Source organism: Nomascus leucogenys, chromosome 1a (genome assembly GCF_006542625.1).
Source record: "Nomascus leucogenys isolate Asia chromosome 1a, Asia_NLE_v1, whole genome shotgun sequence".
Classification (NCBI taxonomy): domain Eukaryota; kingdom Metazoa; phylum Chordata; class Mammalia; order Primates; family Hylobatidae; genus Nomascus; species Nomascus leucogenys.
In genome coordinates this window covers 81300001-81311643 of record NC_044381.1, presented here as the reverse complement: position 1 = coordinate 81311643, position 11643 = coordinate 81300001, and positions in this window count along the sequence as shown.

Here is an 11643-nt window from a genome sequence, read left to right as displayed (position 1 = left end):
TGAGAAACAGTTCATTCTTCATTTTCATCTACTAAAATTTAAGTTCTTTGATTTTCTTCTTTGGGTCTTGGAAAAAGAATTGATATAGTAATTTTCTTAGGTATCAAGTAATGAAAATGAGAAAAGAGACTAGTCTCAGTATAGATATTTTTTGTTTGTTTTTATTCTTATTTTATTTTATTTGAGACAAGGTCTCACTCTGTCACCCAGGCTGGAGTGCAGTGGCTCCATTATGGTTCCCTGCAGCCTCGAACTCAGGGGCCCAAGCAATCCTCCCACATCAGCATCCCGAGCAGCTGGGACTACAGGTGCATGCCACCATGCCTGGCTAATTTTTGTGGCTTTTTGTGTATAGAGATGAGATTTCACCATGTTGCCCAGGCTGGTCTCAAACTCCTGGGCTCAAGAGATCTGTCCACCTCAGCCTCCTAAAGTGCTGAGATTACAGGCATGAGCCACTACGTCCAGCCTAGAGATATTTATACTTTAATAGCTGCCTGCAATACCAATACACCTAGAATGAATTAGAAGAATTTGAAAACAGATTTCAGGATTAGTAAAAGGAAGTCAAGCCCTATGCTTCCTGTTCTAAATTCCTCAAATCACATAATCCTGATTTTTTCCTCCTCGTATGAAAATTCCTCTCATTTTGGGCCTGTTTGATTTTTTGGGAGACACCACCCAGCAGTAACACACCGCACTTACATGCAACCCCTCCACTGCACAGTTTCTAAATGCCCCCTTTTTTTGTCCGTTCTCTGATCCTAAAAAAGAAATCCAGTGGCACAATCACGGATCTCTGCAGCCTTGATCTCTAAGCCTCAAGTGATTCTCCTGCCTCAGCTTCCTGAGTAGCTGGGACCACAGGTGCTTGCCACCATGTCCAGCTATTTTTTTTCTTTGTTTTTTTTTTTTTTTGTGAAGATGTGTCTCACTATCTTGCCCAGGCTGATCTTGAATTCCTGGGCTCAAGTGATCCTCCTACCTCGGCCTCCCAAAGTGCTGGGATTTTATATATATATATATTTCCATTTTACTTATGTTAGTGCTTTCCCTCTTTTGGCATAGAAAAGCTAATAAAGCTTAAACTTAAATGGAACTTGTATAAACACAATATATCTGATGATACCTTTGAGAGATGTCTTACATTTGTCTTTTCTTTCAGAAAAATGTGATGCCAATCCCTGAAAAGTGTAGCAATTTAATTATGGGTAGCATTCTTCTTTCCCTCTACTTACTATAGTATTAACTTACTACTAATGCTAAGAAGTTTATAATTTTTGATAATTCAGATTTGGATTAGATTAAGATTTATGTCTATGCATAATTCATTAAAAACTTTTTAAACCAAATTGTCAAAAAAGATTGTAGGTACCTTGTTTAAAGAAAATATATAAGCTAGTTTCAAGGATTCCAAAATATTTTTTAAAAGTGGCTCTGTACATGTCGATAAATTATTTGCTCATTGTAATTTTTTGAATCTGTTTGTCAAAGCAAATGTAGACGGGCTCGAACTCCTGACCTCAAATGATCCACCTGCCTCGGTCTCCCAAATGCTGGTATTACAGGCATAAGCCACCGCGCATGGCCTGTTATCATTTTTAATTAAAAATTTTACTGAGATAATTGTAGATTCACTTGCCATTATAAGAAATAATTGAGAGATATCACTTGTATACTTTGCCCAGTGTCCCCCAAAGGCAAAATTTTGCAAAATTATAGTCTAATGTAACAGCGTGAATACTGACATTAATACAATCCACTGAGTTTATTCAGATTTCCCCAGTTTTACTTGTATTCAATTGTGTGTTTGTGTATTAAGTTCTATATAACTAGTCAACATACTGAACAGTTCTAACATCACAAGTATCCTTCAGGTAGCCCTTTTGTATCCACATCCACTTCCTTCTCACCCCCAACTATTGACAACCACTAATCTCTTTTCCATTTCTAAAATGTGATTTCAAAAATGTTACATACTTGGCTGGGGGCGGTGGCTCATGCCTGTAATCCCAGCACTTTGGATATACTGTCTCTACTAAAAATACAAAAATTAGCTGGGAGTGGTTGTGCACACTTGTAATCCCAGGTGCTTGGGAAGCTGAGGCAGGAGAATTGCTTGAACCCGGGAGGCAGAGCTTGCAGTGAGCCGAGAGTGTGCCATTCACTCCAGCCTGGGCAACAGAGTGAGACTCTGTTTCAAAAATAAATAAATAAATAAAATGGTCTTCATACAGCCTTTGCTGCTAGGAAATATAGTTTCTAATTAATGTAATTTTTTTGTCAAATACAAAATGTTTCTGAACGTTTCTGGTTATCAAGCTGGTAATCTTTTACAGTGTCCCCAATTTTTTTTTTCTACTCTCTTACTAGTTCTCCAGATCACATGCAGGCTATTAAGAAATGTGAACTAACAAATTAAGTTAAAATAGCAGGACGGGCGCTGTGGCTCACACCTATAATCCCAGCACTTTGGGAAGCTGAGGCAGGTGGATCACTTGAGGTCAGGAGTTTGAGAGCAGCCTGGCCAACAAGGTGAAATCACATCTCTACTAAAAGTACAAAAATTTGCCAGGTGTGATGGCACATACCTGTAATCCTAGCTATTTGGGAGGCTGAGGCATGAGAATCGCTTGAACCCAGGAGGCAGAGGCTGCAGGGAGCCAGGATCATAGCACTGCACTCCAGCCTGGGCGGCAGAGCTAGATCCTGTCTGAAAAAAGAAAAAAAATGTTAGTAGCAGTAAAGCACAGTGGCTCATGTCTGTAATCCCAACACTATGGGAGTCTGAGGCAGGAGGATCTCTTGAGCTTAGGAGTTCAAGACCAGCCTGACAACATAGTAAGACTCCATCTCTACAAATAATCATTAAAAAAATTAGCCGGGCTTAGTGGCACCTGCCTGTAGTCCCAGCTACTGGGGAGGCTGAGATGGGAGGATCACCTGAGCCTGGGAGGTCAAGGCTGCAGTGAGCTGTGATCGCCATTGTACTCCAGACTGGGTGACAGAGTGAGGCCATGCCTCAAAAATAATAATAATAAATGTATAATTTAAATGTGACTTAACATCATGAAGCTTTTAAAAACAAAATTATAAATGATTTTAACACTTTCTCATTAGCTAAGAAATCTTCAGAACAAACTTTTCATAAAAGAAACTTCACTGCAAGAGTTGAAGCCTGAGCTAGAAAGTTACAAAGAAAATAATGTACGACAGTCATTCCAGATAATGTCCCTGAAAGATAATATCAAGGACCTACAGGAACTTACTGCTTCTCTAACCAGAATTAAGTATTTGAGAAACACCAATATTCAGAGCCTTCAAAGAGGCAACTGGGATTTAACTAAATGAGTTATAGAACTAGAAAACTGTCTAAGGTAGGGAATTTTCCAGTTTGTTTTCCAACATGTCTTTTGTTGTAAGCTTGCAAATAGCATATGAACTCCATACTCCTGATTGATCATAGAATTTAAATCTGTAGAATTTCACTTAATAGCTGACCCAACATTATTATATTTTGTATTGAGATATAACTTAAATACCTTGGGCCAGGTATAGTGGCTCATGCCTGTAATCCCAGCACTTTGGGAGGCCAGGGCTGGTGGATCACTTGAGGTCAGGAGTTCAAAACCAGCCTGGCCAACATGACAAAACCCTGTCTCTACTAAAAATACGAAAAATTAGCTGGGCGTGGTGGCATGCACCTATAATCCCAGCTACTCGGGAGGCTGAGGTGGAAGAATCACTTGAATCCAGGAGGTGCGAGACTCTGTCTCGAAAAATAAAAAAATCCAATTTGAGATATAACTTACATACCTCAAGATTCAGTTTAAAGTGTACAATTCAATGGTTGTACAATCATCACCACTATCTAATTTCAGAACAATTCCATCACCCCCCCAACCAAAAAAAAAAACCCATGTCCGGCTGGGCATGGTGGCTCACGCCTGAAATCCCAGCACTTTGGGAGGCCAAGACAGGCGGATCACGAGGTCAGGAGTTCGAGACCAGCCTGGCCAACATGGCAAAACCCCATCTCTACTAACTACAGGCGGGTGCCTGTAATCCCAGCTACTCGTGAGGCTGAGGCAGGAGAATAGCTTAAATCCAGGAGGCGATGGTTGTGGTGAGCTGAGATCATGCCATTGCACTCCAGCTTGAGCAGCAAGAGTGAAACTCTGTCTCAAAAAAAAAAAAAGATTTAATGACTGCCCTGCTGGATTTTGAACTTGCATGGGGCCTGTAGCCTCTTTGTTTTGGCCAAATTCTCCCTTTTGGAATGAGAGTATTTACCCAATGCCTGTATTCCCATTATATTTCGAAAGTCACTAACTTGTTTTGTTGTTGTTGTTGTTGTTGTTGTTGTTGTTGTTTTGAGACAGAGTCTTGCTCTGTTGTCCAGGCTGGAGTGCAATGGCACAATCTCGGCTCACTGCAACCTCTGCCTCCCGGGTTCAAGTGATTCTCCTGCCTCGGCCTCCCAAGTAGCTGAGATTACAGGCATGCACCACCACGCCTGGCTAATTTTTGTATTTTTAGTAGAGACAGGAATTTCACCATGTTGGCCAGGCTGGTCTCCAACTCCTGACTTCAGGTGATCCACCAGCCTTGGTCTCCCAAAGTGCTGGGATTACAGGCATGAGCCACTGTGCCTGGCCCAAAGTTACTAACTTGTTTTGGATTTTACAGACTCACAGGCAGAAGGGACTTGCCTTGTCTCAGATGAGACTTTGTTCTTTGGGCTTTTGAGTTAATGCTGGAATGAGTTAGAACTTTGGGGGACTGTTGGGAAGGCAGATTGTATTTTGAAATGTGAGAATGACATGAGATTTGAGAGGGTCCAGTGGGAGAATGATAAGGCTTGAGTCTGTGTCCCTGCCCAAATCTCATGTCAAAGTGTAATCCCGAGTGTTAGGGCCTGGTGGGAGCTGATTGGATCATGGGGGTATATTTCCCCTTTGGTGCTGTTCTCATGATAGTGAGTTATCATGAGATCTGGTTGTTTAAAAGTGTGTAGCACCTCTCACCTCACTCTATTCCTTCTGCTCTGGCCATGTAAGATGTGCCTGCTTCCCCTTCACCTTCTGCCGTGATTGTTAAGTTTCCTGAGGCTTCCCTAACCATGCTTCCTGTACAGCCTGTGGAACTGTGAGCCAATTAAACCTCTTTTCTTTGTAAATTACCTAATCTGAAGCATTTCTTTATAGAAGTGCAAGAACAGACTAATACATTGAACATCTCTTCATGTGCTTATTGGCCATGTGTATATCTTTGTAGAAATACCTATTCATATTCGTTGTCCCTTTTAAAATTGGGTTGTCTTTTTATTGCTGAGTTGTAAGTGTTCTTTATATTTTCTGGATACTGGACTTTTATTAAGTGTATAATTTGTAAATATTTTCTCCCAATTTGTGGGTCATCTTTTCGCTTTCCTAAAAGTGTCATTTCAAGCAAAAATTTTAATTTTGATGGAGTTGTGTGTGTGTGTATGTGTATGTGTGTCATTGGTGTCATAGCTGAGAAATTATTGTCAAATCCAGGATCATGAAAGATTTACATCTATATTTTCTTTTAAGACATAGTTTTGGCCAGGCATGGTGGCTCACGCCTGTAATCCCAGCATTTTGGGAGGCCAAGACAGGTGGAGTTTGAGACCAGCCTGGCCAACATGGTGAAACTCCGTCCCTACTAAAAATACAAAAATTAGCGGAGCATGGTGACACACGCCTGTAATCCCAGCTGCTCGTGAGGCTGAGGCAGAAGAATAGCTTGAGCCTGGGAGACAGAGGTTGCAGTGGGCCAAAATCGTGCCACCGCACTCCAGCCTGGCCGACAGACTCTGTCTCAAAAAAAAAAGAGAAAAAAGATTTATAGTTTTGGCTGGGCGTGGTGGCTCATGCCAGTAATCCCAGCATTTTGGGAGGCCAAGGCAGGTGGGTCACTTTAGGCCAGGAGTTTGAGACCAGCCTGGCTGACATAAAAAAACCTGATCTCTACTAAAAGTACAAAAATTAGGCTGGGCACAGTGACTCACGCCTGTAATCCCAGCACTCTGGGGGGCCGAGATGGGCAGATAATTTGAGGCCGGGCGTTCAAGACCAGCCTGGCCAACATGGTAAAACCCTGTCTCTACTAAAAATACAAAAATCAGCTGGGCGTGGTGGCACGCACCCGTAATTTCAGTTACTCAGGAGGCTGAGGCGGGAGAATTGCTTGAACCTAGGAGGCAGAGGTGGCAGTGAATTGAGATCATGCCACTACACTTCAGCCTGGGTGATAGAACGAGACTCTGTCTCAAAAAAAAATAATAATAATAATAGCTTGACATGGTGGTGCACACCTGTATTCCCAGCTACTTGGAAGGCTGAAGCAGGAGAATTGCTTGAACCCAGAAGGTGGAGGTTGCAGTGAACCAAGATTGTGCCACTGCACTCCAGCCTGGGTGACAGAGCAAGACAGGTGCACTCCAGTCTGGGTGACTGCACTCCAGCCTGGGTGACACTGCACTCCAGCCTGTGTGACAGAGCAACTAACTAACTAAATAAAACTATAGTTAGTTTATATATATAGTTTTTAGTTAAAACTGTAGTTAGTTTATAATTAATTATAGTTTTAGTTATAAAATATAACTATAAAGTTATAATTTTAGCACTTACATTTATGTCTTTGACTTCTTTTTTTGTTTGTTTGTTTTTGAGACAGAGTCTCGCTGTGTCGCCCAGGCTGGAGTGCAGTGGCACGATCTCGGCTCACTGCAACCTCCACCTCTTGGGTTCAAGCGATTCTCCTGCCTCAGCCTCTCGAGTAGCTGGGACTACAGGTGCCTGCCACCACTCCCGGCTAATTTCTTTTTGTATTTTTAGTAGAGATGGGGTTTCACCATGTTAGCCAGGATGGTCTCGATCTCCTGACCTCGTGATCCACCCGCCTCGGCCTCCCAAAGTGCTGGGATTACAGGCGTGAGCCACCGCGCCCAGCCTATGTCTTTGACTTCTTTTGGCAAATTTTTATGTATGATGTGAGGTAAGAGTCCAGATTCATTGTTTTTCATATAAATATCCAGTTGTCCTCAGCACCTCTGTGGAACTATCTTGGCATTCTTGCCAAGAATCAATTGACCATAAATGTATGGGTTTATCTTTGGGCACCCAATTCTATTTCATTGGTTTGTATGTCTGTCCTTATGCCAGCACCACACTGTCTTGATTAATGTAGCTTTGTAGTAAGTTTTGAAATGGGGAAGTATGAAAAATTCCAACTTAATTTCATTTTTTTCAAGATCATTCTGGCTATTTTGGGTCCCTTGCTTTTCCATATGTATTTTAAGATCAGCTTTTCCATGAACATGGAATATTTTTCCATTTATTTAAGTCTTCTTTAATTTTTTTTTCCCCGAGATGGCGTCATGCTGTGTCGTCTAGGCTGGAGTGCAGTGGCACGATCTCAGCTCACTGCAACCTCTGCCTCCTGGGTTCAAGCAATTCTCCTGCCTCAGCCTCCTGAGTTGCTAGGATAACAGATGCTCACCACCACGCCCAGCTAATTTTTGTATTTTTAGTAGAGACAGGGTTTTACCACATTAGCCAGGCTGGTCTTGAACTCCTGACCTTGTGATCTACCACCTTGGCCGCCCAAAGTTCTGGGATTACAGTCGTGAGCCGCCGCACCCGGCCTTCTTTTTCTTTTTCTTTTTCTTAGAGACAGGGTCTCACTCTGTTACCCAGGCTGCAGTGCAGTGGCACAATCATAGTTCAGTGTGATCTTGAATTCCTGGGCTCAAGCAGTCCTCCTGCCTCAGCTTCCCAAGTAGATAGGACTACAGATGCATGCCTCCATGCCCGGCTAATTTTTAATTTTTATTTTTTGTATAGAGTTAGGGTCTTGCTGTGTTACCCAGGCTGGTCTCAAACTCCTGGCCTCAAACAATCTTACTGCCTTGGCCTTCCAAAGCACTGAGATTACAGGCATGCAGCACTGCACCCAGCCTCTTTAAATTGTTTTAACAATGTTTTGTAGTTTTCAGTGTATGTGTGTTACATTTCTTTTGTTAAATTTATTACTAATATTCTTTTTATGCATTGTAAATGAAACTGTTTCCATATTTCATTTTTTGATTGTTTATTTTTAGAGAGTAGAAATACAATTGATTTGTGTTTATCAGTCTTTGTCCTGCAAGCTTGCTGAACTCATTTGTTAGCTCTAGGGCTTTTTTGGTATGTGTGTGTGGTTTCCTTGGGATTTTCTCCATACAAGACTATGAATCTGCAAATATGTGGGTTTTTAAAAATTTATTATTATTATTATTATTTTTGAGATGGAGTCATACTCTGTCATCCAGGCTGGAGTGTTGTGATCACAGCTCACAACAACTTCTGCCTCCCAGGCTCAAGCAATTCCCCTGCCTCAGCCTCCTGTAGCTGAGATTACAAGAGTGAACCACCATGCCTGATTAATTTTTGCATTTTTAGTAGAGATGAGGTTTGGCCATGTTGCCTAGGCTTGTCTCAAACTCCTGGGCTCAGGCTATCCACTCGCCTTGGCCTCCCAAAGTGCTGAGATTATAGGCGTGAGCCACACCCAAATATTGTTGAGTGTTTTTAATCACAAAAGTGTGTTGGATTTTTTGTCCAATGCTTTTTTTTTTTGCATCTTACTGAAATAATCATGTGATTTTATCCTCTATAGAATTTGTTATTGTTAGACTTATTGTATTAGTTGGTATACAGAGAGAGGAGATATTTGATAATGTGCCCTCAGTTGATAGAAGGAGAAACAAAGTCATTAATTTTTCCTCTTATAAGAATAATATTTGAGAAACTCACACAATATGAAAAGCTATTCAATTTAGATGTGCACACTACTGTAGCCTATTTCTATTTTGTATTGGTTAGTATGTATCAGGTCATCTCATAGGTTGGGGCTCTTCTGGGTCTTGCATTTCTCAAGACACTTTTTTTTCCTTTTGCTGTATTTATACCAAGTCACTTTTTGTTTGTTTGTTTCTTGGTTGGTTGGTTTGTTTGAGTCGGAATCTCACTCTGTCGCCGAGGTTGGAGTGCAGTAGAGTAATCTTGGCTCACTGCAACCTCTGCCTCCTGGGTTCAAGCGATTCTCCTGCCTCAGCCTCCCAAGTAGCTGGGATGACAGGTGCACGCCACTCTGCCCGGCTAATTTTTGTATTTTTAGTAGAGATGGGGTTTCACCATGTTGGCCAGGCTGGTCTCGAACTCCTGACCTCAGGCGATCTACCCACCTCAGCCTTTCAAAGTGCTGGGATTACAGGCATAAGCCACTGCGACCAGCCCACTTTTTAAAAGAAATTATATAGGAGACTAAAATTGAATAAAGAAACAAACCTTTACTCAGATTGAGATATTAGTTAAACTTAAAGGCCTGAAACAAGGAAAATGGGGTTTGCTTTTTTCTGGTTGTGCAGAGTGTATGAATAAAAAGAACTCACAGAGTTGAAGTGAAAGACTGATTAAAAGCAATTCATCATCCAAATAATATCTTCTCAGTGTTAAGCAAGCACATGAAGTTAGCTATAGCTCGACCCTTAACAGCTAATGAGGTAAATTCTTCAACTCAGTTTTGAACATAACATAGTACACTACAGACTTTTTGTTTTTGTCCTCAGAGCTAAAGAGGAACAGTGTCTATATGGCATACTATGAGGATTAATTTTATATGTCTACTTGACTGGGCCATAGGGTGCCCAATATATGGTCAAACATTATTTTAGGTGTTTCTGTGAGAGTGTTTTGGATAATTTTAACATTTAAATTGGTATACTGAGTAAAGCAGATGATACTCCCTATTGTGAGTAGGCCTCATCCACTGAGTTAAAGGCCCGATAGAACAAAAAGATTGACCCTCCCCCAGGTAAGAGCAAATTCTTCCTGCCTGATGGCCTTCAAAATGGGACATCAGCTCTTTTTCCTGCCTTTGGACTCAAACCATTGGCTCTTCCTGGGTCTTGAGCCTGCTGGCCTTTGAACTGGAGCTACACCATCAGCTCTCTTGATTTTCAGGCGATCAGACTTAGACTCGAACTATATTATTGGCTCCCCTGGGTCTCCCAGATCCCAGCAGATCTTGGGAATTGCCAGCCTTCATAATTGCTGAGGCAGTTCCTTTTTTTGAGATGGGATCTTCCTCTGTCACCCACACTGGAGTGTAGTGGTACAATCATGGCTTACTGCAACCTCAAACACCTGGGCATAAGTGATGCTCCTGACTCAGCCTCCTGAGCAGCAGGGACCACAGGCACATGCCACCATGCCCAGCTAATTTTTAAAAAATCTTTTGTAGATACAAGGTCTCACTTTGTTGCCCAGACTGGTCTTGAACTGCTGGGCTCAAGCAATCCTTCCGCCTCAGCCTCCCAAGGTGCTGGGACTATAGGCATGAGCCACTGTGCCCAGCCAAAAGTCAGAAGATAATTGAATGGAATCTTTTTTTTTTATTATTATACTTTAGGTTTTAGGGTACATGTGCACAATGTGCAGGTTTGTTACATATGTATCCATGTGCCATGTTGGCTTGCTGCACCCATTAACTCGTCATTTAGCGTTAGGTATATCTCCTAATGCTGTCCCTTCCCCCTCCCCCCACCCCAATTGAATGGAATCTTAAAGTGCTGAAAGAAAAAATACTGACAACCCAGAATCTATACTCAGTGAAATTATCCTTCAAAATTGAAGATGAAATAAACATGGTTTCAGAAGAAAAAAAAAAAGAAATCATTTATTGTCAGAAGAACTACACTATTAAGAAACACACCAGGCAATTTTTCAGGATGAAGGAAAATGATCCTTGGTGGCTACAGAGAAATGTAGGGTAGAATAAGGAGTAAAGAAAGGGTAAATAGAAATTAATACTGACAGTTAATTTTAAAAAATCCTATACAATTTATAATATATAAAAAAGTAAAACATATCAATAGTACAAGGGCAAGAAATGGTAAATGGAGTTATGCTATCATAAGTGTTTTATTTAGGGGGTATCATGAAAGTATTAAAGTAGAATGTAATAGGCCAGACGCGGTGGCTCACACCTGTAATCCGAGTACCTTGGGAGGCTAAGGAGGGCGGATCACTTGAGGTCAAGAGTTCAAGATCAGCCTGGCCAACATGGTGAAACCCCACCTCTACTAAAAATACAAAAATTAGCCAGGTGTGGTGGCATGCGTCTGTAATCCCAGCTACTTGGGAGGCTGAAGCATGAGAATAGCTTGCATGTGGGAGGCGGAGGTTGCAGTGAGCCGAGATCGTGCCACTGCACTCCAGCTTGGGCGACAGAGCGAGACTCTCAAACAAACAAACAAAAAAGTAGCATGTAATAAATCAAATATGCATTATGTAACCACAAAATCCAGCTTAACAACTAAACAATAATTTAAAAGATATTAAAAACAATATGGAAGAAAAATGAAATAAAAAACTTTATTAATCCAAGGCCAGGCACAGTGGCTCATGCCTGTAATCCCAGCACTCTGGGAGGCCGAGGCGGGTTGACCTCTTGAGGCCAGGAGTTCCAGACCAGCCTGGCCAACATGATGAAACCCTGTCTCTACTAAGAATACCTGGGCAAAGTAGAGCATGCCTGGCTGGGCGCAGTGGCTCATGCCTGTAATCCCAGCAC